Source organism: Rhinolophus ferrumequinum, chromosome 27 (genome assembly GCF_004115265.2).
Source record: "Rhinolophus ferrumequinum isolate MPI-CBG mRhiFer1 chromosome 27, mRhiFer1_v1.p, whole genome shotgun sequence".
Lineage (NCBI taxonomy): Eukaryota > Metazoa > Chordata > Mammalia > Chiroptera > Rhinolophidae > Rhinolophus > Rhinolophus ferrumequinum.
In genome coordinates this window covers 19,263,812-19,290,962 of record NC_046310.1, presented here as the reverse complement: position 1 = coordinate 19,290,962, position 27,151 = coordinate 19,263,812, and the positions used below count along the sequence as shown (strand labels likewise).

Sequence of the window (27,151 nt, the reverse complement as noted above, 5' to 3'; positions counted from 1 at the left end):
GCCACAAACAGGTATGCATTTACTCATACTTCAAGGAACTAGGAAAAAGTTGATCTATTGCACTGTCACAACGCCACCCAAAAAAAAAATAAAAAAGAAAAAGGAAAAAAAGAAAAAAGAAAGAAACTGCTAAACAGATGATGTGTGAAAGTTGTAAACTGCTGAGTATAACAAGCATATCATCTCTTCCAGTACAATGTGTGCGTAAGAATCCCTTCTAACCAAAACCAGTGATTCACGTTGCCATCGTTGCCCTCTTCCCACTTGACTTTGCTCAAAGGTCTCCCTTGCTATTCAATGTGGCTGTTCTTTGTTTCGTGCTTGTTTCTCTTAGTGGACTGGTTGCTGCTGGAGGGCAGGACCAAATCTGAGTCTTTTTTTAGGTTTTCTAGTGCCTGGCACGTTGTAAGCACTCAATAAATATCGGTTGAATATGTATAAATCAAAACTCTGACAACATAGGGCTAAAGTTCTAAGCTGATGGCCAATTTATTAACGTTATTTGTGACTTTCTTATATTTAAACAATTACAGATCCATACTTACGAATCCATATACTCTAAGTTATTCATTTTTCTCATGTGCCCCCAAAACATTTGCAATGCACCTACCCTATGCCAGAGGGGTTTACACAGATGGAAAAAAAATATTTTCTCCTCTTTTAGTGAGATTATTGAATCTGTGTAATGAACCATAGTCTATATATTCAGAAGCCACCCTAATAAATATTTTTGGGTTTATTTGATAGTTCTGGCTGTCATTTGAAACAGAAAATCAGTTAAACACCACAGCAGTTAATATTGACTAAACAGCTCCAAACCTCAATTGGCCAATGTTTTAACCATATGGAGACAATTTGAATTTTACTGCCATTAAGAAACAACAGGAATATCTAATGCAAGAATTAGGAATGCATATCAATTTTCACAGTGCAGTTTGGTAATTATGAGAGTACACTTTCTTGTTGTTAGTAAAGGGGCTTTCTGGTAGCCAAACTATTGTACTAGTGTGGTGAGTCTAAAGAGTCCACTGGCCTCTCTGCCTTTGATCTTTCGAGTTTCTGAAGTTGTGGGATTTTGCATGCTACACTGATAATCTGGGAAAATGTACAATCACTATAAAAGGAATTTTTTCTATTAGTCCAAGAATAATCGTTTATAGCAAAACCACCTGACAGAAACATGTGGGTGCATATTACCCTTATGAAGACCAAAGATATTTTTACAACTGAGGATTATTTTCTTCCCTTTGTACAAATCCATATGGTGCCTATTCAGATATCAGTCATCGGCAATGCTATCTCATTCAACCCCAAGAACAGAATTCACAATTTTTGCTCCAAATTTGGATGAAAAGAACTTTTGATTAAGAGTTAGTTGTTTTATCTCCCACAGCCCAATTAATCAAAGTCAATGGCATGTAAACTCAACTTAAGTAGGATGACGAACATAAATGGAAATAGCCCCGGAATATGGCTTTTCTGTGTCGGATATGCCCTGCTTGAGCTCTGTCCGGCTCCCTGCTGCTTTCTCTCCTGGAGTCAAATGTCTGTGTGACTCTGCAAGGGACAATATTTCCCCCACAACAACAGTCCATCTGTCGCTGACCCTCATAGTTGTCTGGGATCACCGTGGATAAGGACTGCTGTACCTCATTCACTCACTCACTCATTCATTCATTCATTGAATTGAGAATAAATGAGGGAGCTGCCTACTATTTCTTGGGGAATCTGTCCCAGATGTATGTCTGGTTGTGTGCATGTCTGGTTCCAGAAATGAAAGGTGAGTGTAGGCAGAGGAGCACTGGGCGCACGTGACCTGGCTGAGGCACAGCAGGATGTTTTTCTCCCAGAGTGGCCTTCCTCTGACAAACAGAAGGGGGAAGTTCTGGACAGACTCGACACAACTCCCTTCTTTCCCTGAATCCTGTCCAGAGAATGGATTTGTTAGTGAAAGTAATTCTAAGCATGACCAAATAAACCAGTCCAATGGGGCGGTTAGACTAGTGAAGGTGCCAGTGCTGGATATGGGAAACACCTGACTACAAATATGACAAAGAAGATCCATCCTTGATCCAAAGAGGGAAAGGAAAAGTCATTGCTATTTCTTCAATGAGACAAAATGCTCCATAGCACTTGGCACCCAGGGAAGGAGAATCAAAGGCTGCTTTACTATTCCTCCTACTTTATTCCATTTTTCCATTTATTCATCACTTGAGCTGAAGGCATTGCTGATCTTCTATAATGTTTGGAACTATTTCAATGGGCTCCAACCTTGGAGAGTTCAAATTCTGGAATAATTTAGTACTGCGGACAGTAGGAAAAAAAATTAATCCAAATTACACAATAACAACAACAAACAACTGCATTTATACAAAATCATTCTACTGTCGGCAAAGCAAAATGACTTCTCCCCCACTTTGGCTGCACCTTGCACCTTTGTGAAATCTGTCTTACAACACTTTATGTACTGTTGACTCAGCCTAATGGTAGAGGTTCATTGTGGGGCATGGTGTAGTAGAAAGAAGAACAGAGAGGGAACTAGGAAACCTGGGTCCTAGTTCTAGTTCTACAATAAACTAGCTTGCAGTCTAAAAATACACACAACTTTCTGGGCTATCAGTTCCTTCTTTGTCAAATGAGATTAAGTTGTTTTCTTTATAACTCTAAAATTCTATGAGATATAAGGCATTAAATATATAACAGGTGACATGGGGTGGAGAAAACAGAAAGGAAATTATGAAAAGTGGCACACTGTGTGATCAGGCCTTCCTGGAGCATGGAGAGTTCCTCATTGGGAACAACATCCCACTCTTGCAAATCCAATGGCACCTTATTTGTCTACATCTTTACTAATTCTATCCAGTTTTTGCCTTGTGTTCTTATTGATCAATGCATGTCTTGTCTTCTCCAATAGCTATAAGCTCCTTGAAAATACAGTCCATCTTTTGATATTCTGCCATTTTCCAGATCTAACTCCATAAATAATTGTTGAATGAATCTATGATTCTGTGAAGAGTGTTTACCCCTTCTTCTTCCAAATAATTATTATTTTCAACTTTATTTAAAAAATAAAGTTAAGACCCAAACACCTTAATTTATGTCAGTTCACAAAATTAGATTTGAACTCCCAATTCCGAAGTATACTCAGTAATAAACTGTTCTTTTACCAAACATTCACAGATATTCATTCTGAAGACCAGTTTGCCCCAATCCACTAATTTGAAAAGCCTGCAAAAAAATTAGTAATAGTTGTATTTTAGTGCCTGGGTTAAAAGCATTTTCTCATGTAATTCTTAAAATAATACCATGTAATTTTAGATGAGGATTATTGATACTAAGTAATAGTCCCACACAGATAGGAGTGGAGTCAGGTTGATCTGACTCCAAAGTTCATGCTCCAAACTTAGGGCACACCCCTCTGTGTTTGATGATCCACCCAACACAATCCACCTGGACCCTTATCTCTGGGAGTCTCTAGTCTGAAACCTAAATCGAGGCAACCTAATGCGAGGCAACAGGGACAAAATTATTCAAGGAAAAGGCAGTGTTTCAGAACTTTGTTGTACTAAAAAGATGGAGACTTGTATTTGGAGTTCTTAAGCCCTTGGTTTAATGCTTATTTAGCAACTTAATGGCTGTGTGAAGTTAGGAAATGTACTGAAGCTCAATGAGCCGCCATTCTTTGTTGGTAAAATGTGGACAAGAGCACTTGCCTCAAGCTGTTATGCACATTCAACAAGATATTGGATGTTCGGATATCTGGAATGCATAGTCAGTGCACAATACATCTTTCCTTGGCCCCTTCCAACTCTCCCTTCTAGCATAAGCACTGTCTTCCAGAACTAGAACAGGTTCCATAATCACAGCAGAGTGAAAGACACACTTGTAAGAACACTTGGCATCCACTAAGAAGAACTTCTCTCCTCCTCAGCTTAAGCCCTAAATAAAATACTTTACCTCCCTAGAAATTACGAGAGCCTGCCAAGGTCCCAGCAATCCTGCAAGCTATTTGCTGTCAACACTTGCATTGAGTTGAACAGGAGAGAGGTTGCTCGTTTTACCATTAACAGGATTCATTGTGAGGTTCTCATTTGGGTGCTCAGTGGCCAAGGATTTAACAGTATGACATAGGATTAATGTTCTCCCTGAGCCCATCCTGCCTAGATACTTACATAGCGTAAAATCAGAAGGATTATTTCTCATATTTTCTTCCTTCATTTATTTTAAAAATGGGGCCACTGGTTCTGCAACAGTAATGACCTCTACAGGGGCATTCATTCATTCGCCAAAACATCAAGCATCTTGTACCAGAGACATAAAGATGAAAATAATCATGGCTGCTTCATTATCTCACGGGATAGCAGAGGAAAACAGAACATGAAAAGAGAATTCCAATGCAGCAGGGAACTATGATTAGTAAGCCCAAGAAGATCTGCTCAGAGTCTTCAGGGAACCTACCGACTCATTGTCAACTCTGGCCCTGAGCCATCCAATGCACGCACAGAACAAGTAATTACTGATTGATGTTCGAGACCATGCCAGTTACAAGCACAGAGATAAGCAGCAAGAGGTATGCCCTCAGGAACTCTTCCCTCCTTACAGAGGCCAGTTGGCTCAAACTCTCACATTGTCAAGTTGAGGAAAGAGATGGCCTTTTCCTCTTCTCTTTGTCTTGACCCTGTAAAGCCTCAGTGTTAGCTGGCAGCATCAAGGCCCAGCTCCATATCTGACATACGACTCCCCTTAAGTAATTCCATCCAGCACACACACCGCCACCCCCACCAGCGCAAGCTTCCTTGGCTCACAGGGTGAGAAATTTTCTTTGGGGCAACTTCAGGGGATAGAAAGGTCACTATCTAATAAGCCAAATTTACTGCCCTATAGAGTGTTTTTTGGGTTTTTTTTTCCCTCCATCAGCCCTTTTGGGCGTGATGAAGACTAAGATCTCATTCTCAGAGTAATGTTTCCAAATTCAGAAATAAATAATATTACATAAGAAACTATATATTATATATATATATATATAAATTACATGAAAATCTATATATATATATATAAATGTATCAATATGTTTGAAAACGAAAGTGTGTTATAGATTTCTATGCTCTTCTTTATAAGAAGCAGGTATAATAACTATCATAATTTTGAAGTGGTGATACATGTAAGAGATATTTTGAGACTGTAATGTGGTATGAAAATAGCACAATCTGATTTCTGTTGGTGACAAAACCACAGCTCTGCTAATACTACGGTCATTCGTTGCTCACACTCATCACTAAAGATAATGTGAAATTTCAGTTACAAAGTCATCAAAATAAAGACGCAACTTTTTTTTTCCCCATCCACATTGACAGATTCCCCTAAATTCTCATAGATTCCCCCAAGGGAAAGAACTCTCATTACAGAGATTTTTTTTTTTAAAAAAATCTTCCTTCTGCAACCACATATTGCAAATTAGTCTTCTTGAGCTCTCCTGCTTCTCCTAAATTAAGTCTTCTAATCATCAAAATGAATCTTTGGTAACCTTATCACTTTTCTCTGCATGAGCGAGAGTTTGTCAATTCCTAAATTAAAGCTCTGTGCCCAGAAAGCTGGTGAGTATTCCAGTATATTATGACCAATCCATGTAACCCCAGAGGAGTGAAGGATAAACTTGAAGGAACACTTTGGTATCCGTAATAGTGAAGTTTTCTTTCACTTCACTAGAAAAATCAGTCAAAATGGTTGATTTAGAATTTTAAAGTCAAAGAAGTAACTCTTTTAAAAAAGAAAATTCACTGATTTTTTTTAAAAAATGGCAGTTTGGTTTTCTTACTGAAATAATCATTTTAAACAGGGATGTGTAACACAAGGCAAAAGAAAAACATTTTTCCAGGACAAATGACTGAGCTTTCATTTGTTTAGCTTATGCAAGATGTGTGCCTTTCAGCAGATAAGCTTTTTGAAGACTGTGCCTTTTCAGCAGAATAAACAGAAGTCTCTGATCCTAGCTCTAAATTAGATGTAGTTGGATCTCAATAGTTAATTAAGCACCAATTCTGTGCTGGGAAACAAAAAATATAAATAAAAAAGAAACGAATTCTCTCCTAGTGGGAACTGAAAATTTAGTGCAAGATGTAAACAGGGCAGCCGGTTGGCTCAATGGTTAGGGCACAGTGCTCATAACACCAAGGTCACCGGTTCGATTCCCTCATGGGCCACTGAGCTGCACCCTCCACAGCTATATTGAAGATAATAACTTGACATGGAGCTCATGGGTCCTGGAAAAACACACTGTTCCCCGATATCCCCCCGCAAAAAAAGATGTAAACATATTACAAAAATAATTACACAAGGAAGACTAAAACCATACTGGAAGAGGAGAAATATCTGAAATGATAAAAATAAAAGATTTGAGCTATTATAATAACATATTGTCAAATGGTGTTGTCAACAAGGCAAAAATAATATCTTAAGAGTTTCAGAACATCCTGTACTATAATAATTAGCAAAAACCATTACAATTACCAGTTTATTCTTGGTCTTTCCCATTAGTTTTGAGCTCGTCAATATGATACCCTATAACCTTGCACAGCATCTTGCACATAGTATTTTCTCAATACATATTTATGAATAAGTGAATGAAGGCACAACATTCTGTGGGAAACGTGGAAGCGGGGGCTTGAAACACAGTTCTGCAACTTACTTGGCTGTGTGATTTTTTGAAAGCTCTTAGTCTCTCTAAGCCTTTGTTATCTCTAAAATGGGATAATAATAACAAGTTAGTATTAGGATTTTTGTACAATTACATGATACCTACACAATGGTTAGCAAATGGTCATCCTTCAAGCACCATTAGCTATTGTCCCAGAAGGAAGCACGCAGAACTGATGTTTAGGGCTGGAAAGAAACACAATGATTTCCTTCCGCCTTCTCATTGTAAAGAGTGCACTCCAGAGATTGTACGCTTTCCCTACGGTCACACTTTAGGTGTGAAAAACAAAAACAGTTGCAAACCCAGGTCTCCTGACTTTCTTAGGTTAATGAGTTTTCATAACCAGATAGCCCTCTTCTAGGTCAAAGGAATCTTAATACCATTTGACCTTCTGAAACAAAGTGATTATTCTTTGCTTCCTCTAAAGTTTACGTTCTCTGAGTTCACAGAAGTGACATAGATATCTTAAGTATTTATTCCATACTATGTATCAACTCGAAGTCTTGGATATGTATGTCTGAAGCTACACTTACGTCTTGCTCCAAATATTTCATAAGGAATAATGAAGGGGGTGGGTGTCTTGCAGGCTAGAAGATGTGGCCCCAAGACATGAGTATATCCTTAGAAGCAGGGTTAAAATCGACGCAGATCTATTTTTCTGCCAAGTAGTAAGCTTGAGGGTGAGTATTTTTCATCTGTTTATACAGATATATATCAAGTGAGACATCCCTATGGATATGAACCTAAATCAAGCAATAATCAATCAAGATTATTTCCATATAATTTCAATCATTTAGTGACAAATTACGGCTATAGAAAGATGTTTGCTGTTTTTATTTTTGCATGTGTAACTGGCTTATACAGGAATCAAATGCAACAATGTATGTGGAAATATAATATAAAGAACCATACTAGTAATATTAACCATGACATATTACTATTTTTGCTGCTGCTCTTGTCATACAAAGAAACTCAACAGATATCTGTTGAATGCATGCTTGTATGAATCAACTGCTATCAAATGTTATGGTTATAACCAAGTCTCTTAATCAAAACAACTTGAGGAAGATAAACTCCCAGGGTTGTGGTGAAGATTAAATTAGATAATATGCATGCATGTGTCTAGTATAATCTGCCACATGTTAAGCATTCAACAAATGTTAATGAGTCTTAATTTGTAATATAATTAAGGGAAAATTAAGGATCACTTGAAAATTTGATGAAATTTAGATTCCTAGCAAAAGCAGTTGGCAGGGAAATCCCATTAAAGAGCTGCTTGATTTTTATTAACTATAATATCACATATCAATCAACTTTCCCCAAATGCTGCTACTATAATTAGAAAATATAATGCATTATCCAGGGTTCATGTTATAATTGCATAAAAGCAGAACAAGGTGGCTAGTTTTCCACAGATGATAAGATTAGCTTCCTCCCAGCCTTTAGAGTCACAGTTATAGAGCCAGGTTGAATAATATTTTTAATGCAGACAATGTTTGTACTAGACAAAGTCAACTAAGCATTTCACAGGAGCTAGTCAAGTGTTTCCTTGCTCAATGCATTCTCTCTTTTTTTTTTTCCCCTCTCCCACTGTTTAAATAAAGTATAGGAGAAAATGATTTTAGCTCAGAACTGCTACTAATCCACAACATGAAAATCATGTTTGGGAATATTTGTTTTCTTGGCATCATGTCTTTCAAAAACTCTCCTTCAAGAGAATTTTTCCATAAGTCATATATTTCCTTTGTTTCTAATTCCTTTGCATTCATAATTCAGAAATGTTTTCTTAATGTAACATACCCTCAAGTGTGTCTTCTTATAAATATTATTGTATTTGCTAAAATTCTATGATCTTATCCTGCTTTGCCTCTCAAACAGGTAAGTGCCTTCCCAGAGATTTCCCCATCGGTAATGAGATTTCTTTAATGGAAAGTAATCTAGAAGAGGGGGATGGAACCTGGAGTTTATCTGACTGAAAGGAACTGGGAAGTGCTACACTAAAAACTGAAAATCAGCACTGGAGATTGTTGGTCTTAGACTTTGGGTGATAAATCTTACCATCTGCCCCCAACCTCAGCCTTTAGGATTTATTTCTCCCTCTCTTATTTGTTAATACCCTCCTATTACAGCATTGTGTTTGGTTCCATCGTGACCCTGGATGAATCTTCCCCTTTCATCTAAGCTTTCCCAACATCAGGGCATTACGTAGCTCCAGATAGTAAGTGGAGTGCAGCAGAGGCTAATCTGGCTGAGAATGGGGAACATACACAACAACCTCCCTTTTCTCCCAGACACCAAGGAATCTTTACTTTGTCCTTGAAAAAAAACCTTTGCTTTTATTCAAGGACACCACCTCTCCTAGCAGAATACAGTGGTACCAGAGAAAAGTCTCCATCAGAGGGTCTTAAGCCTCATTCATGCACACACGCTCCTGAGCCCTTGGGGGATAGCCTCCTGCGCCTTCCAGAACCCAGCGCCCCTCCAAACCCTCAGAATCACTCTTTCTTGATACAGCTCTTCATGACTTTCCCCTCCCAATGTGCTATCCCCAGACCAATGTCCCTTCTGCCTTATCTTCTCTCAGGAGTAACAGCTTTTTCACCCGGAATGCTTTTACTCTGGGCCTCTCCGACATTGTTTTAAAGCCCATCGCTGAGCATTCTCCTAAGGTCCTTCAAATATGTGGCATTTGAATCAAAGGTGGCAAAGAGACTAGGGTGTTCTGAAGGTGAAATCGCCGACCTAGCTAAGTTAGGATGAATCATGCAGAAATGATGACTACCGCTATAGGCAACCCAAGTGAAGAGTGATTATTTCTTTCTTCTATGCACATCTATGGTTTTTCTTTAGAATATGATGTTCTATGATGGTACCAACACTTTATTAGCCAAAAAAGGTTGGTCTAGGTTTAGTATAGACTAGATTTGACCATCTCTGAGCTTCTAAGAGGTAGATGTATAATTCTTAATTTTTAGCACGTCTTACATTCTGCATATCACTAAAAGAAGCTATTCCAGATCTTCTGTTTTGAAACCAAATTTGCTACGATTCCGGAGGTACTCTTGATTGTCAGTGTACAAAATGTCTCCTCGTGGCCCTGAACTTGCGTTTGAGACATGCTCCAAATGAAGACTGGATCTATTGATAAAGCAGCTCAAAAACACTTTCCCTGGAGAACCAGCTCAAGAAACCCCATTCTTTCTTTTCCTCTTTTCTCTGAATTCTGCTTCCCTTTTTCCCACTGAGAGAGTAAAGATAATGACTGCTTGAGTCGCTTCAAAGGATGAAGCTCATTAAAAGAAAGGGTAATTGAGTTATCTGCTAAATATCCTGCTTTTCTTATTTTGCCAGGCAGCATCAAGTCTGGAGGCAAAAATAAAAACAAACCTTTCTGAATGGTATATCCCTTAATAAGACTCCAGATTCTGCTTCCACAGGGAGGAAAGTGCATAAAGTTAGGGAGCCATTTTTTAGCCCTTTGGAGATTAGCCTCTCCCCTTGGTCAAGAGGACACATCACTTTTCAGAGTCTGCTTGCTGCCCTCTCCTGGCCTATATGTACAGGAGTGTTCACAGAACATGTATTAATGTTCATCCCACACCTGAGTGAGGCACATGTGTATGTGTGAGAATATGTTTAAAATATGCAGGAAGTCTCACCAAAAGTTTATACTTGCAGCTTATTTGAGACTATAAACACATTATTCCTTTGGCTCCTGGATTTATAGTTAAGGATGCCAATCTTTATACCATCTTACCCCATACCCTTGCGGCTTCACCCTCTCACTGTGTATGCTCTTACTCTGGCATGGGTCTGGGACTCTGCTCTGCAAATCTGTGCTCCCTCCTGGGCTGAGCAATCAGACATCTTCCCAACTAGAAGTGGTGGCAATGGAAAATAATTTAGATGAATGGTCTAAGGACCATATTTTAGCTTGACGTGTGATCAACATTAACTGTACACATTATTAGGTCAGCGTGTCCAATTTATAGAAAATAAAACCAGAACTCTGTGATAGAAAGAGAAATAGCTAAGCCAACATAGAAGTAGATGGCACCAGAGGCCTAAAATAATTGCATACTTTCCCCTTCAAAACAATGTGTCTCATTTATTGGTTCTTTGTGTGACTTGTTTCAAGCCCAATATTCAACACATTTTCCTTGGTTGAAATAATTTGTTACACGGAAGGAGAACTGACTTTGGGTGGTGAACACATAATGCAATATACAGATGATGTATTATAGAAATATACACTTGAAACCTATATAGTTTTGTTGACCATTGTCACCCCAATAAATTTCAATTTAAAAAAAAGAAATAATTTGTTACTTTTCTCCTAACCACTTAAATGTCCCTGGTACAGAGAAAATGCCTGCAACTTGGTCTGCTGGCTGTAGCAACACTGGAGTGAGTACAAAAAGGACTGGTCTAATCTGTTGCGTGCCCGTGCCTCAGCAGCCTCTCAATGTTTGTCCTTGACTCAGGCTGCTCGGTCCTCTCCATATCAATAAGAACCCGGCGCCCAGACTCAGAGTCTAATTCCATTCCTTTGCTTTAGAAGAAGAGGGCTAAGGAAGAGGTGTTTACTTTAAAGAGATTTAAAGGCATGCACCTTGTCCAAACTTTACAAAACTTATAACTTGAGGGTATCTAAAGCTCTGGCTGGCTGCACTGAGATCCACAGGAATTTGTACGTTGCTCAACGAAGAATGATAGCACAAAACAATGAATAATCAAAGCATTGTTTATATTCATCTTTGAAAAGCCATCAGTGTCTCTCTGTCCATACGAAGTCTACATATTCAGTCTCTCATCCACTCAGTTGGGACCATCGTGCCCAGCATTACTTTAGACTTTGAATGGTAAGAGGGAAATGGGTCTTGATTTATTTCAGATATTATTTTTATTGAAGATGGACAAATGTTTACAGTGATGCAAAACTACCCTTTCAACTACAAATAGAATTTAGTTGGGTCAATTCATTTGTATCTATTTGACTAGGTAAATTCTTTATAATCAAGTTCCTTGTGATGTAAAAAGAGAAAAAATATCCATCTATAGAATCAAAATGCTCTCTCCTAAATATAATATTTACTTTCCATGTCCATTTTGGGGCACGATTTCAAAAACACCTTGTTAAATCATTCAAATCTGGGAATGGGCAAAAATATGGACAGTTTTCCTGACTCCATAGTATAGCTAAGCATACATTTCCCTTAATGACAAAAGAACATGTTCATCTGATTAAAAATGGGGCAATGTAAATTCTCCACTGTGATATGGAAAACAAATACCTTTCTTACAGCTTCCTTATCTTCCATGGTCAGGCACATGTCTTGGGATAAGCACTGCCCTGTAAACCAAGCATGACTGAAAGCAGAATTGATTGTGAATTATCAGTGGATGGTTTGGTTATGATCGCCTAAGAATCCACTTAGAGGAGTGCCCCTGCACCTGCTGCAGTGTCATGCTCTCATTGAACTAGAGCCCCAGTCTATGTATGTTCTTTACTGCAGGCAAAGCTCTTTTTCCAGGGAATCAGAGCAGTTACACACCAGAATGCGAGGACTGTCCAGAGCAAGACTAACCTCCTAACTGAGCCTTCATTCAGTCCCCTCTGGCTTTTCTAAGGGAAAGACTGAACTCATTAAGCAATGTTAATCTAATCACAAGTAATCAACAAGAAAAAGAGTTTTATACCCATCTTCAAAAGTCAAAATCAAACATGGTAAAAATAAAACTCATGCCTCAAAATAAAAGAAATTAAGAAAGGAAAAGAAAGAAACAGCCAGAAGTCTGCCAATTTTAGGATCAAGTAAAATCAAACCAAAAATTGACATTTCTTTACAAGTATTTTTATGACAGGGCTCCAATTCATATATTTTCAATGTAGTGATACATGAGGTCTTGGAACTCATCCTGCCTGCGGGTGCAGAATTACAAATATATTTTCAGATCCTAAGGCAATGTAAAAATAAATCAGGTACGCGAGAAGAGTCCCTTACAATTACATTTTAAAATCTCTCCCTTCTTTCCTTTTCTCCTTCAACCATAGCCTAATGCTACAGCGGTCTTTCACTTGAGAACTTAGTCCACCTTGGTTATATGCTTTAAAAATCACAACCATGCCCAAGACCGTGGTTCCTATTCTTCTGAGGAAGATATTCACCTGGTAGGTAGGTGGGAAATGTTCAAACACTGCTTTCTAACAATCAGATGGTGTTTGACGTGCAATAGTTCAGAACGACAGTGGAGATCACCAAGAGGTATAAATGGGCAGCATGACAACTTGCAGGTATTGAGGTTATTTCCAAAAAGAGAGATCAGGGTCAAGTTTGAAGGTCCTTGCTTTACACCCACGGGTAATTCAATAGGTGCATAAACCTTGTGGCCCCAAAGCACACGCAAACAGCTTAAATTATCTACGGGTGAAACAGGCGAGACATGCACTCAGCGCTTTCTGTACGGACCCGCAATGGAACAATGTCAATTACTTTTAAGTGTCTTGCGAAGGTTGAAATCAGAAACCGTGTCTGTGTCAGATTAGTCGTGGCAAGCTCATACCTGCAATGACGTGATGGAAGCCTCCTCCTCGGGTCCCTTCTCTCTTTCTCTCCCTCTCCCTCGCCTTTCTCTGAGTTATATACTCCGCAGCAGCCGGACTCCAGCAGACGCGCATAAGCGCCGCGCGCCGGAGTGTGCAGCCCCGAGGCGGTCGGCCCGCCGCGCTTGCAGATGGCAAAGGAGCCGGAGACTTAGCTCTGACTCCTCTCTCGGCGCTGCATGGGGATATTATCACAGTCTGGGATTTCTATTGGCTCTGAACACCAAACAAATCACACCAGCCACCCCCCCTTCTCCGTTTCACTCAGCGCTTGTTTCTCATCTAACCCACAAACATTGCAGCCACACACACTTCAGTCGCTTGCAATGTTTCTCTTTTCCTCCTTCCAGTCTGTGGATTTACAACCTTGTGGTCAGCTGTAACATTTTTTTTAGCAGACTTCCAATCCAAACCTTCTTGTTTATGTAGAGAAATTCTCCATCCCCTAAATCCGCAAAAACCCTCATTCGCCTCAGATCTTCTTCCTTCTTTTGTTGATGGGTTTGCAATGTGAAGAATGTACAAAGCATGTGTGTGATACGTGCGCATTCTCTCTCTCTCTCTCTTTCTCTCTCTCTCTCACTCTTCAGTCTCCTTTTGTTTTGAATAACTGAGGCCAGTGAAATTAAAAGCAAGCTGAGCCTTACAACCTAAGTGAGACCTCAACTAATAAAATCTTGAATGAATTCAGTGGAAAACACTCATTGCCTGAGTTTGTTTTCTGTTCCAAATAGCGCTTTGGTCATCATTATCCTTATTTTTGTTTATTGAATGCAGAGGTCTCTAATGCAAATCAGACTCTGCAGCATCCAGAGAACAATGACGCCAGACCAATTCTTGTGCTGCGTGGGCTCGGTGTATTATATCAGGAGGCTCCAGTGACGCCTGCATGCTTCCTCTTTTTATTATTTTTTGGTCTTCTCCCCACTGATAGTCTCAAAACTGAGACGCTCTTGGTGTGATTCACTAGCCAAGGAAGACTGATAAAGTTTCCTGGATTAAAATTTTTAATCTGTATGTGTCAATAGAGATAAAACTTTGGCCCCTCAGCAGAGAAATAACCCAAGAAAATCCTCCTGAGATCTTACAAACTTGGCTGGGAAAATTAAGAATAAAATTAAGTTTCCCTGTGTTTTATAAAACAGCTCCTCCTTTAGCCTTTCCCCCAAAATCATTTTCACCAGTGCCTATGGAAATTTTAATGACGGTTATTCTTGACAAGAAGCCATTGCTTCTGAAATCAGTGAGCTCTATTTTGATTTTTCACTTGAAAAATTTCCCCCCAATATTATCCCTTTCTGTATACTACTTAGTATTGGACATTCTGGTTCCAGCCAAAGTCATTCTGTATTTTGTTGCAAAATCACAATAGGAAACAATAATTACTTTTCGAAATTTATTATCACCAAACAGGGTACCTGCTTGCTTTTCTTACTTGGGCACAGTCCAGGAATTCTGAAATGAAACCTATTTTCAGAATGGGCCAACCTGAAATCAACTGAAATTGACAAAAGAAATCCAAAACAAAACCACATTTGGCTGTTGGTGTCTGCCAACCACAATCCAACTTCAAATAGCATATCCTTATTACTTTAACAACTCCAACCCATTCCCTTTCTTTAGGTAGGCAGTTAAAAAAATAACACGGCCATAAATCCTTGAACGTGTAGAGTGCATTTCCTCTAAAGGTCTCAACAGTCTTCGAAAGAAAGGAGACATAGATTTTCCAGGTGGAGAAACAGAGTTGGAGAAGGATAATCTGACTTGCCTTAGGTTATGAAGGTAGACAGCAAACAGAGCTGGGAGGTTGGATGACTGTTTTCTTTCTTATCTTTTTGAGATTACCTGTCTGTATGAACTACTCAAGTCAAAGGATAGTAAAGCGTTAACATAGCAGGTTCTGGTTCCTGCCTGCCTGAGCACAGAAGAGCTAACAATTCATGAAATCATCTGACCAATTGATAAATACTCATTTTACACGTTATTCCAGGACGGATCATACTATGTTCCATTAAGTAATAATTGCCAGTAATTTGTACTTCCTTAGAATTGCCTTTCTAGAAAAAAAAGAAGTGACTGAGGAAAACAAACAGGTAGTCATATTTTCTGCTTATTTGGGGGGCTCATTATAACTCTTTATGTCCCTGGAAATACTGGAAATAAAATCATGGATAACTTAAAGTCACAGATAAATCTTAAACTTCATTTTAGGTAATAATTCAAGCCCTCTCTCCTTCAGTTAATGAAGAGCAAAACTGGAAGATTAAGAGGACACCTCATAGCCAATCAGTTGTGTGATTAGGAGAAAACAAATCATTAGAATTTATTCTTCTACATTTATCCTTTTGATCATCTTGCTACTTTTTAAAGATTTTTTTCAAAGACATATCTCAACTGCTGCAGTTCAGATAGCCCTTTACAAACGATATAGGCAGTGGTAATAAGAAAAACGTTCCATCTCAGCATGCACAATAGTGGACTGACATGCAAATCAATGGCATAATAATCCTGTTTTATGTCCCACTCATTCAGCCAAATCAGTATCATCAGGTTTAGTTTAGTGTGGCACATTTTACAGGAAACATTCACAAATGGGTGTGTATCCAAAGGAGTTGATAAGACAGTAATTCTGGGTATTATAATTTATAAGAGATGATGGAGAGAATTGGGCAGTTTGTCTTGGAGAAGGGACTTGGGATGAAGATTCTAACACTTTTCAAATAGTACATGTGGAAGAAGAAATATGTTTACCATCTATATATGCTTCAAATGTATTGTCATTTTCTTACTTGAATCTTTAAACAACACTATGAGGGATGTAAGATAAGGGTTATCAGCCTAATTATATAGATAAAGTTTGTATAGCAAAATTACATGATTTAGTTATGGTTATGGTGCTAAAGGATGGGAAAACCTTGAACTGAATGCCAAACCCATTGCTCTTCTGGGAGACGTTAAAGGAGGAGGACAAAACTCAGGATAGGGGAGGACTTCTCATAATTCGAGCATTTGAGCAATTGAAAACATGTCCTGGCCAATTGATGATTTCCCAGTCACTGAAGTGGTCAAGAAGAGGGCCCACAACCTTCTAAAGGGATTATTAAAGCATTGCTAAAAGGCCAGACTAGATGACCCAAGGTTTATTCCAGCTGGACAGCATCTTTGATGTTATTGTAGACCTTTAAAATATTGCAAAAGAATTTGTAATTTCATTCAATGATTTTCATGATATGTTTATTAAGTAAAAAAAAAATGTTATGGATGTAACCTAAGTATATTTCTGGACTAAAGATGATTATAGATGGTCATTTTACCTTATTTTGACACACACACACACACACACAGACACATACACACGTTCTATGGTGAATATGTATCATTTGTAATACGGAAAACCTTTTCAAAATATAGAAGAATAAAAAGGTGAGAATTATTTTTCTGCTATTCAAAGTTACCAGAAGTCCACAAAACCAGTATATTGAAGGCTAATTGCATTTCTAGTGTTATAAGCATCACATTCTTGATCTTTTCTATACCTGTTTATTTATTTTCTTTACAACGTAGGCTGATGCCATTATAATGCTGATTTTTTTTTTCCAGGTTATCTCCAGATTTATCTTAGTGGCTTTCTTTTAACCTATCAACTTATCGATAAATCCATAAATGCTTGCTTAGTCTTATTGTAGCTATAATAATTTTCCTTAGATTATCATAGCAGTTTAAATTTTAAATTATTAAAATGATTTTGATACATGAAAACTTACAATTTCAATTTAAATATATATTATTCCATCAGATAAAAATTTTTCTTTTCTACAAAGCCAGACATTCTGTTTATTAATGCTGTGTACTTACATCAAAATCTCCAAATGAAATATGTATTGATGATTCACTGATATATATGAATCTATACTCGTACCATCCACAAATGTCTACTGTTTTCATGTGTAGAATAGCATTTATCTCTCTCGGGTCACAATATCCCTGTTCAAAGTGCATAACAGTGATTTATAAGCGTTTTAAAACAAAAAATATAGCCCTTACTGCGTTGCAGAATGAACTCCTTGGGCATGAGAGTGCCATCTGTCATGTTTGTGTCATGCCAGTGGAGCAGAGAGCATAACCCACAGAGGAGCTTGGGAAATTAATAGGAAAGGGAATGACCACATATTCAGCTGAAGTCCTTTATTTTCCCTTAAGACCCAGGGATCAGGTGGCTGTGGGTTTTTTTGATTCATTAGTTCATGCTTGTTAGATGTCAGCAAGGCCTCTGCCCTGTACTCTGATTCTGAGATGTGGATGGGAAGAGGTGAAGAGGGCAGAATCAGAATGAAAGGAAGATAGAACCACCTTTGACCTAAATATGCTTATGATATAGGAGACAGTGAATATAGAAGATGGTTAAAATAAGATTTAGTAATGACAAATATAGCTGAGATAATGGCTAGGACAGACCTATTATGGTGACTACCACTCCCACAGCTCTTTCCCCGACTTGCTAAGGAAGCAGACATAAAGAGTTCCATAGAGGGGTGTAGATGTATCATACTCCTCTGCCCCCATGGTTACAAATATCAGACTAGACTGGGCTCAAGGGCAGCCAATTTCCCACCCATGCAGAAATGATAGTGGTTGGCTACCACTTAGATTTCCTCTTTTGAGACTCTTGAACTAGATTGATCTATCTATCTATCATCTATCTATCTATCTATCTATCTATCTATCTATCTATCTATCTATCTATCTATCTATCTATCTATCTATGCATCTATCTATCTATCATATATCTTACAGTTGGCAGTTAATAGCAATGGCATAAGACTAAAGAGTCAGAAATTCAGAGAACATAGAATATCCTAGTTATGGTCATGCTTAGAAAGATCATCTATGAAGTTCTAATGCAAGACACGATGAGGTCCAGTTGCTCAAAGTTTCTTAGCTTCCACGGCCTCTACTTATTTTTCTCTTGTTTCTTTGTGCATTCTTAAACTTAAATCTCCCAAGGCTTGGGGTAAATTGTATGAATTTCTCCTCCTTGAAAAGGAGACTGAATGAGGAAAAGTGGAATTTGGGAGCATTTCCCATAATATGAGAAGTTAGAAGCTGAAACTCAGGCTGAGTTTTAGATGATGGATATTATTGCCCTGTCGTTTGGTGCATAGACTTTGAAGTCAACACTGGGTTTGAATCCTGAATCATTTACTGTTTGGGTAATTCTGCTTTTCTTATTGGGTTTCAGTTTTCATATATATACACATATATGTGTGTGTGTGTGTGTGTGTGTGTATATATATATATATATATATATATATATATATATATATATATGTATATGACCAGGTCTTTATAATATAATATATTATAATATAATATAATACCGGGTCTTATATTAATTTTTGCTCTAAAAGACACATTAGAATTGATTGTCCAGCTAGGTCTTATTTTCAGGGAAATACAGTAAACACACACACACACACACACACACACACACACACACAGTGTGCCAAAAAATGTATACACATTTTAAGATAAAATCTCTTAAAATGTGTATACACATTTTTGGCACCCCCAGTGTGTGTGTGTGTGTGTGTGTGTGTGTGTGTGTGCATATATGTGTGTGTGTGTGTATATATGTATATATATATATATACACACACATACATATACACACACACATATATGTATGTATATGTATATGTCTGTATATATGTGTGTATGTGTGTACCTACAATGTAGAGTTCTAGGAGTATTAAATTAGATTTTTCTTCACAGGGATTATTCAGTGCTTGGTCCAGAGGAAATACTTAATACTGATCTTCAATAAGATAAGGAATCCAAGTTCAATAGAGTAGGCATTTTATATGTATCTCAACAGGAAAGCAGGGCCTGTTGAAGTTCACTAGTGAGCATTTGAATGGGGAAGAAAGAGTCTATACTATTCAAGATGAATTGAGGGGTATCCTCTCTGGGATTGATTTCAGGATCCACAGTGTAGTTTCCTGATTTGATTTTTAGAAATAATCCCAAATCCTTCTGAGCTATGCCTTATGGGGAAAGATCAAGCTGCCTATTTTTATTTTAGAACCGATTAAGGCAACGTAGTATGATGAGTCTCTTGACTTTCTCTATCCATTGCCTACCACTACAGCTGGTATGTTGCTGGCACTCAGTATAGGTGAGTTGAATAACTTATGTTACAAATGAATTTATACAAAATTAACTGATTGATTACTTAGTTTGTTAATGGAAGGATGATTTCCTTATGTGGATTATACACTGGCTTGAAATATAATTCTAAAGAAGGGGTTCCCATTTGTTTTGTCCAGCAGAAATGCTGTTTGAATTTAGTGGTTGATAGCGGTTGATTGTATTCTTCAAAATATGTGTTTCCCTGACCTACAGGACCCATTCCTAAGAGAAGATTATATATGCCCTCTCTCCTGATTGAGGCTTGGCAGTTTGGCTGCTCTGGCTATTAGAATACGTCCAAAAGTTAGTTTCAAAACAAAGCTTTAAGAGCTATCACATGGTCCATCATTTCCTCTCCTTCTCATTTTCCCGGAGACCAGCAAGGTTCTTGGATCCCTGAATGAGAATGGCGTGAAGCAGACACAGAGATGAGGGTGAGAGATAAACTTTAGCTGTCATAAGTCACTAAGGTTCTGTGGTCATTTAAGTGACTGTAACAGAACATAATATAAGCTAATACCATACGTTGCTAAGGTCACTTTTCACAGATTAGAACTCTTCTGCACAGATAACATCCACCATGTTTGTCAATAAACAAATGCTCACTTGTTTTACTTAGGCTGGATATTATACTACTGTGAATGCTATGCAATGAAATTTCCATTAAAAACAAACAAAAAATGTTTCAGGTTTGGTGCCTAGTTCTCTTTTCCATGCTCAAACTTTCCTCACCCCAGTGCCATAGTCTTTCTTGATATAAGGCTCATATACAGTGATTGTTGCTAAAGTTTATTTCCCGATGTATGGCCACAGAGGACACATGGGTTGACAATTGTGGAGGTGTGGAACAGTGGAAAAGCCCATGCTGACTGAACCTCCAGACCTGTGGGCCCTCTAGATACGACTTACTTCACCCCTTTTCTCTAAACAGACTTATGCTCCCTCCTAGGAAGGACTGTAGCAGAGGGAGGCTCTAATTTTTATCAGCCTTCTTCCAGAAGTCAGTTTCCACATCTGTACGATAGAAATATTAATGTTTATCATCCAACTTTGTGTAAGAATTAACCATAATGTCAGCAAAATATTGACCAGTGGCACACACCGTTACGTATTTATGCCTCCGTGGTTTCCATAGGCAATTCCTTTTTTCTGAAGTAGTTTTCCACTTTGAAAACTCATGCCATTCTTTCTAGGCTCAGCCTTCTGCCATCTTCTCCTTTGCCTTTCCCTCTTTGCAGTAGGTTAGGCACTCCCTCCTTTTACAATCCTCATTATGGAAAGTCTCCCTTTGTCTTGTTATTCTTGGTGAACGTAGGTCCTTGCTCCCACTTGATTGTAAGCTCCCTGGAAAACAGCATTGGTACCGCAGTGGGTGGGAGATTAGCTTCACAATTAAGTCAAAGGTATTCTGGAAATCTCTCTCTGTCTCAGTTTCCTCATCTGTAAAATAAGGATATCAGTGATGCTTCCTCTAGGGATGTTTGAACAGGTAATTTTCTAATGGTACCACTTTGGTATCCAGCAGAGTTCTTGGAAGTAGATGTACAAATAAACTGTCTTACATGAACAAAATGTTGCTTGTGCCATTGTAGTATGAAATACTACTCCTCTCCATCTTCTAGCATATTCTATGTAATAAAAATATTGCCTGACTGCTGTAGAACACCGACTGATTACATTTTAAAGCAATTTCTAGAGAAGCAGGAAGAATATCAATACTTTGAGATTATTTTTTACCAGTTATGCTTATAGATAATCAGAAGTTTTAATTTTTAATTAATTTCTGTTAAGAATGTCAATAGGCAATGTTATTATCTCTTAAACTCTGGTCCAGGTTATTTACAAAGTAGATCGGGTCACCCCTATCCAATCCAGAGCCAAAATTAAAACAAAACAATCCTCACTGTTCCTTCTGTTCTCCCCCACACGCATTCCTGCCGTCTGAAAGGACTCAAGGCAAACGTTCCTGATATATTTGGAAAGGAACAAAAGTTAGTACAGAACAGCATTTGACCTCTGTCTTGTATTAATGTGAATCTTAGGCTGCCCTACACGAACTTCCGAAGGTGACATATCTCCCTGTGGGATCAGTGACATGGGGACAGCTGGCCAGCCTCAGAACGAGCTCAGCCCCATAAGGACTACAGGGCTGTCCTGTTAGAAAAGCCAGGGTGACAGGCTTCTCCCCAGCTGGTGCCTTTGTAGGGACTTCATCGTCAAGAGTTATTTCATAGCCAGGGTCGTGGAGTGACAGATCTATGGGGATTTGGTAACAATAGGATTAGGTTCTGTTTGTGTCATGAATTCAGAAATTCATGAATATTGAAGAAATGCATGTGGCTCACCATAAGAAAATATTACTTAAACCTCTACACCCAAGTGTCAGCATATTAGGAGTTAATAAAGTTACTAAATTGATAAGTAACCTTGATCTCTAACTCAGACAACAGAATTAGACCGTGTGTGGGTAAAGAAATCAAACCCAGTATAAGCTTCCAGTGTCCTTGGGAATAACTCTGAAGTTGGGGTCTATTCTGTGCTTTTGTATCAAGCAGTTCCTTCCATTTAAATTCATATGTATGTATGTATGTATGCATGTATGTATGTATGTATGTGTGATGTGTGTATGTGTTATGCCTGTATGTATTGGCAATCACCCCTAGGGAAAGTGCAATACAGACCTGAGCTTAGTGTAAGACCCCAAGGCATTTATATAAATCACATTACAGGCCCAAGTACCTTGGGGCCCCGCTCTCTTCTTGAATGGCTGCATAACCAAATAACTCCTCTCCAAATCTTCACTTGAATCGGACTAAATTAAGAGAAAAAGATTAACGTCTCTTAAAGGTCAATTGAGCCTGATGCGCTTTCAATGGGTTAACTCATTCAAACCTACCGATGGCACTTTAATTTAGCTGTCCTTCTTCTCGTTTTACAGGTAAAGCAACAGAGGCTTCCACACCCTGTAAATTGAAGATACAGAATATTATTTTGTATCTTCCATATTTCAGAATTCATGTTTTTTATTTTACAATCAACATTTTTTCTTAAGAACAGTAATTCAGGGATGGGTCCAAGACGGTGGCATAGAAGGAAGCAGACCTTGCCCCTCCCAAGACCACCTCAAATGCACACCTATATTTAGAGCAATTCCTCCTGAGAGACAACTGAGGCCAATGCAATAGCTTTCGTAACAACAGGAGAGAAAGAGAGACCACATAGAGAAGGTTGGGAAACTGGGAGAGCTCTCTGGGAGCTGAGGGAGCACTCCAGGATCAGAGGAGCTGGTGAAAAACCATTGTTTACACTTCCCCTGCCCTTGGATACCAGGCAGGAGCTCCATCCACGTGCTCTGGCCAACCCGCTGGAGTGCATCCCCAATCACCCCTCCCCTGAGATAACTCCAGCAGGAACAGGAGGATGCCACAGCAAGTGCACCGACATCGAGATTGATCCAGCGGGTAGGCATGGTGCCGCAATGTACACCCACTGGCTGTGTGAGCTTACAGGGCTCCCCCACCCAGAGAGACTGTGCAACTGACAAAGCACTGCGGTACCAGCACGCAGGGCTGCCCTGTCTGGAGAAAGCACAGAACTAGTGAGGCACTACTGTGTGAACACATATGGTTGTTCCACCTAGAGAAAGGGTGATGACTGTACGGTGACAGATGGTACCAGACTTTGTGTGCTAGTCACGTCATAAGATATATAAATGTAGATTCTCTATGTTGTATACCTGAAACTAATATGATATCCTATGCCAACTATACTTTAATAAAAAAAGTAATGCATTCTGATATTCTGATTGTAAAGCATGGTACAGCATATAAATACACAGTTAAGAGACTGTATATCTGTTATAATCTCATCACTCACTTTTAAAAAATATTGCTTTATTTTTTTCAGTTACAGTTGACATTCAGTGTTATTTCATATTAATTTCAGGTGTACAGCATAGTGGTTAGACATTTATGTAATTTAAGAAGTGACCTCCCCGATAAGTCTAGTACACCCCAGGCACTACACATACTTGTTAAAACATTATTGACTATATTCTCTATGCTATACTTTACATCCCCATAATTATTTTGTAACTATCAATTTGTATTTCTTAATCCCTTCAACTTTTTCACTCAGCTTCCCAATCCCCACTCCTCTCGCAACTATAGTTTTATTTTCTGTATTTGTGAGTCGTTTTTTCCTTGTTTCTTCCTTTGTTTTATTCTTTAGATTCCAAATATAAGTGACATAATATATTTGTCTTTCTCTGTCTGACTTATTTCACTTAGCATAACACCCTCTAGTTCCATCCATGTTGTCACAAATGGTAAGATTTCATTCTTTTTATGGCCGAGTAACATTCCATTGTATATATGTACCACAATGACTTTATCCATCATCTATTGATGGCCAATTGGGTTGATTCCATATCTTGGCTATTGTAGATAGTGAACATAGGGATGCATATGTTCTAATTAGCGTTTTGGATTTCTTCAGATAAATACCCAGAAGTGAAATTGCTTCACCACAAGACAGTTTTAACTTTTTGAGAAACTTCCAAAACATTTTCCACAGTGGCTGCACCAATTTGCAATTCCACCTATAGTGTACAAGTGTTCCTCTTCTCTGCATCCTCACAAAAAACTTGCTTTTTATTGATTTATTGATGATAACCATTTTGACAAGTGTGAGGAGATATCTCCTTGCAGTTTTAATTTGCATTTATCTGATTAGTGATGTTTGGGCATCTTTACATGTGTCTATTGGCCATGTGTATATGCCCTTTGGAGAAATGTCTTTTCAGGTCCTCTGCCCATTTTCGAATTGGACTGTTGTTATTTTTGTGTGTGTGTGTGTTTTTTCCTGGTGTTGAATTGTATGAGTTTTAATAAATTTTGGATATAACCCTTTAATGGATGTATCATTGGCGAACACTTTCTCCCCATTCAGTAGGCAGTCTTTCGTGTGTTGAAGGTTTCCTTTGCGGTGTAAAACCTTTTTAGTTTGATGTAGTCCCACTTATTTATTTTTCTTTTGTTTCCCTTGTCTGACAAGCTACATCAGAAAAAAAAATATCACTAAGAGCAATGTTAGAGTTTACGGCCTATGTTTTCTTCTAGGAGATTTATGGTTTTTGAGTCTTACGTTTTAGTCTTTAATCCATTTTGAGTTATTTTTGTGTATGGTATAAGAAAGTAGTCCAGTTTCATTTTTCTCATGTATTTGACCAGTTTTACCAGCACCATTTATTGAATAGACTGTCTTTACCCCACTGTATGTGCTTGCTACCTTTGTCATAGATTAAGTTACCGTATAGACATGGGTTTATTTCTGGGCTCTCTGTTCTGTTCCATTGATCTATGTGTCTGTTTTTATGCCTGTTGGTGGAATTGCAAATTGGTGCAGCCAGTATATAAAATATCTGTATATTCTGGATATTTTAAAAGATAAATTATGATTGGCAGTTCTTGATTTTTGTACATTCAACTTTTAAATAACACAAATTTTCTCATTGACACCTTTAACCACTTATTACATGCTAAACTTGGAATATCATACATCAACTGACAAACATTTCAACCTCTTCAGTTCTAGCAATATCTTCTTTAACACTTACCTATTTGTTGGCTTGGTCACTATTTATTGGTGATCAACACCCCTTAGAAAGGATTTCAGATAGAGCCAAGCTTAATGTGAACCCCCAAGTTATTCATAATAAATCACATAAGCCTGAGCGCCTCAGTCCTTTGCAATCCTGAATGGTTGCATCACTTCACATTTTCTTTGCTCAGGAAAGAAATTTCAAATATTTTCCAGGCCGCAGCACATTTCTATGGGAACTTTCATTTTGACTCTATGACAGGAAGTGTTTGTAAATAATTTAAATATTTTATAGTATTTATCCTACTTATTTTACAAAATAAATGGACAATGAACAAAACGAATACTGATATGGGAGGTAGAAAAATGGAAATTATTCATCAGAGCCTAAGTGGCAAAAATTTTCCCTCAATTTGACCCTCACCACCCTTCAGTTACTTGATTGTGTGTTCAATGATGAAAAAAAGAAATTAAGAAATGTATGAAATGTTAAAAATAGATTGTAAAAGTGTCTAAAAAGTGAGTTGAAATTAGGGATATTATAACGGTTTTTAGAAATTTGGTAATAGAAACTTTTCCCCTTACAACTATTTCTTAATATGTGGCCTGTGAACTGTTTGCATCAGAATAACCCGAGGTACTTTCAAGAATGTAAATTCCTCTGCCTGGACCAGGATAAGGGTTGGATCCAGACATGGCATTTAAATAAATTCCTCAGGAGACTCTTAGCCAGTTTAAAATTTGAGAACAACTGCCCTTAAAACTTATTTTTCTACTGGTCAGCTTTCACATGTTTGGCATTGGAGTGGGTTTTCAGAAACATGTGATAAATTCAAGGAATGTCTATGGTACATAATACTACTGTTAAAGACTATTCATACACACCAAATTGCTTGAAAATTTCTTTCCACACACTGATATTTCATAGTATAGGAGAGTGCCAGTTTCTTTTTAGCAGCATCATTCATTGAAGTAACTGTTTTTCTCATTTGTCCAAATTGGAATTGGTTATTTGTTTGTTTGTTGTTTTCCTGTTTCTAATGGGAATGACAGGACAATTAGGGGTGTGTGTGTGTGTGTGTGTGTGTGTGTTAAATTACCAATGTGTGTTACCAATTTATTTGCTTACAATTGTCACCTGCTATTCAGTCTTGCCATCTGAGAGTCAATGGAGCACGGTGGGTATGCGGTTGGCTGCCTGGGTTCAGATGTGCCCTCTTACACACACCGATGGGAAGACCTTGGGCAAACCACCCTAAGTGAGTTGTTTTCATGTGCATTGTAGAAGTCTATTCTCCAAAGTTTATTTTAGCCGTCTGTGTTTGCTATTCTCTGAAATATTTGTATATGTTCTATTCCTTTAACTTTTAAGATCTTAGTAACTATATAATAATGATATTAACCTTTTACCTTATTTATCATAAATATTTCCCAGTATGTTGCTTCCCTATACATATACCTAGGCTATTTAGAAAATACAGCATATAAGTTTTAAAATGTGTGTTGTCACTGCAGCAATATACCAGGGTGCCAAAAAAATGTATACACATGACTTCTGTTCATCTTTTGTTATTGGTATATATTGAGTATTTCAATTTTAATACAGTTTTTTCCTTTCTTAAGATGTGTATACCTTTTTTTTGCACCCTCTGTATTTATCTGTTATTTCTTTCATTGTTTTCCAATTTGAAAGCTATTTTCCATCCAGGGATAAAGTCAAATTTGGCCTATTTTCTTCTATTTGTCATTTGAATTGTAAAATTTAAAATTTTAATTTAAGAACAGTAATTTATTAATATGTTAATTGTAAATGATATTAAGAATATTGAACATAGGTCAAATGTATTTCATTACATAATGTAAGATGATGATCCTGTTAGTGAATAATTAATACTTCATCTCTTATTTACATTAGATTAGTTTTTGTATACGTCAGATGCATATATATATATATATATATATAATATGTAATTTTATATTTTATATAAATCATCTGCCTATTTCCCTATGTTAGTCAACTGTTAACAGGGATTAACTAACAAAATACTGATTCCAATCCTATT

At 37.8% G+C, this 27,151-nt stretch overlaps 1 protein-coding gene across 1 annotated transcript in view; it reads right to left on the bottom strand.

The window, feature by feature from the left end:
• The window catches only part of GREM2 (gremlin 2, DAN family BMP antagonist), a 104,021-nt gene extending 90,530 nt beyond the window's left edge, over window positions 1-13,491 (bottom strand). Inside the window, exon 1 of the mRNA XM_033099696.1 lies at window positions 13,259-13,491. The gene's annotated coding sequence lies outside the window, so the exon portion shown is untranslated. The remainder of the gene's footprint in view (window positions 1-13,258) is intronic.
• Window positions 13,492-27,151: the final 13,660 nt, after the last annotated feature.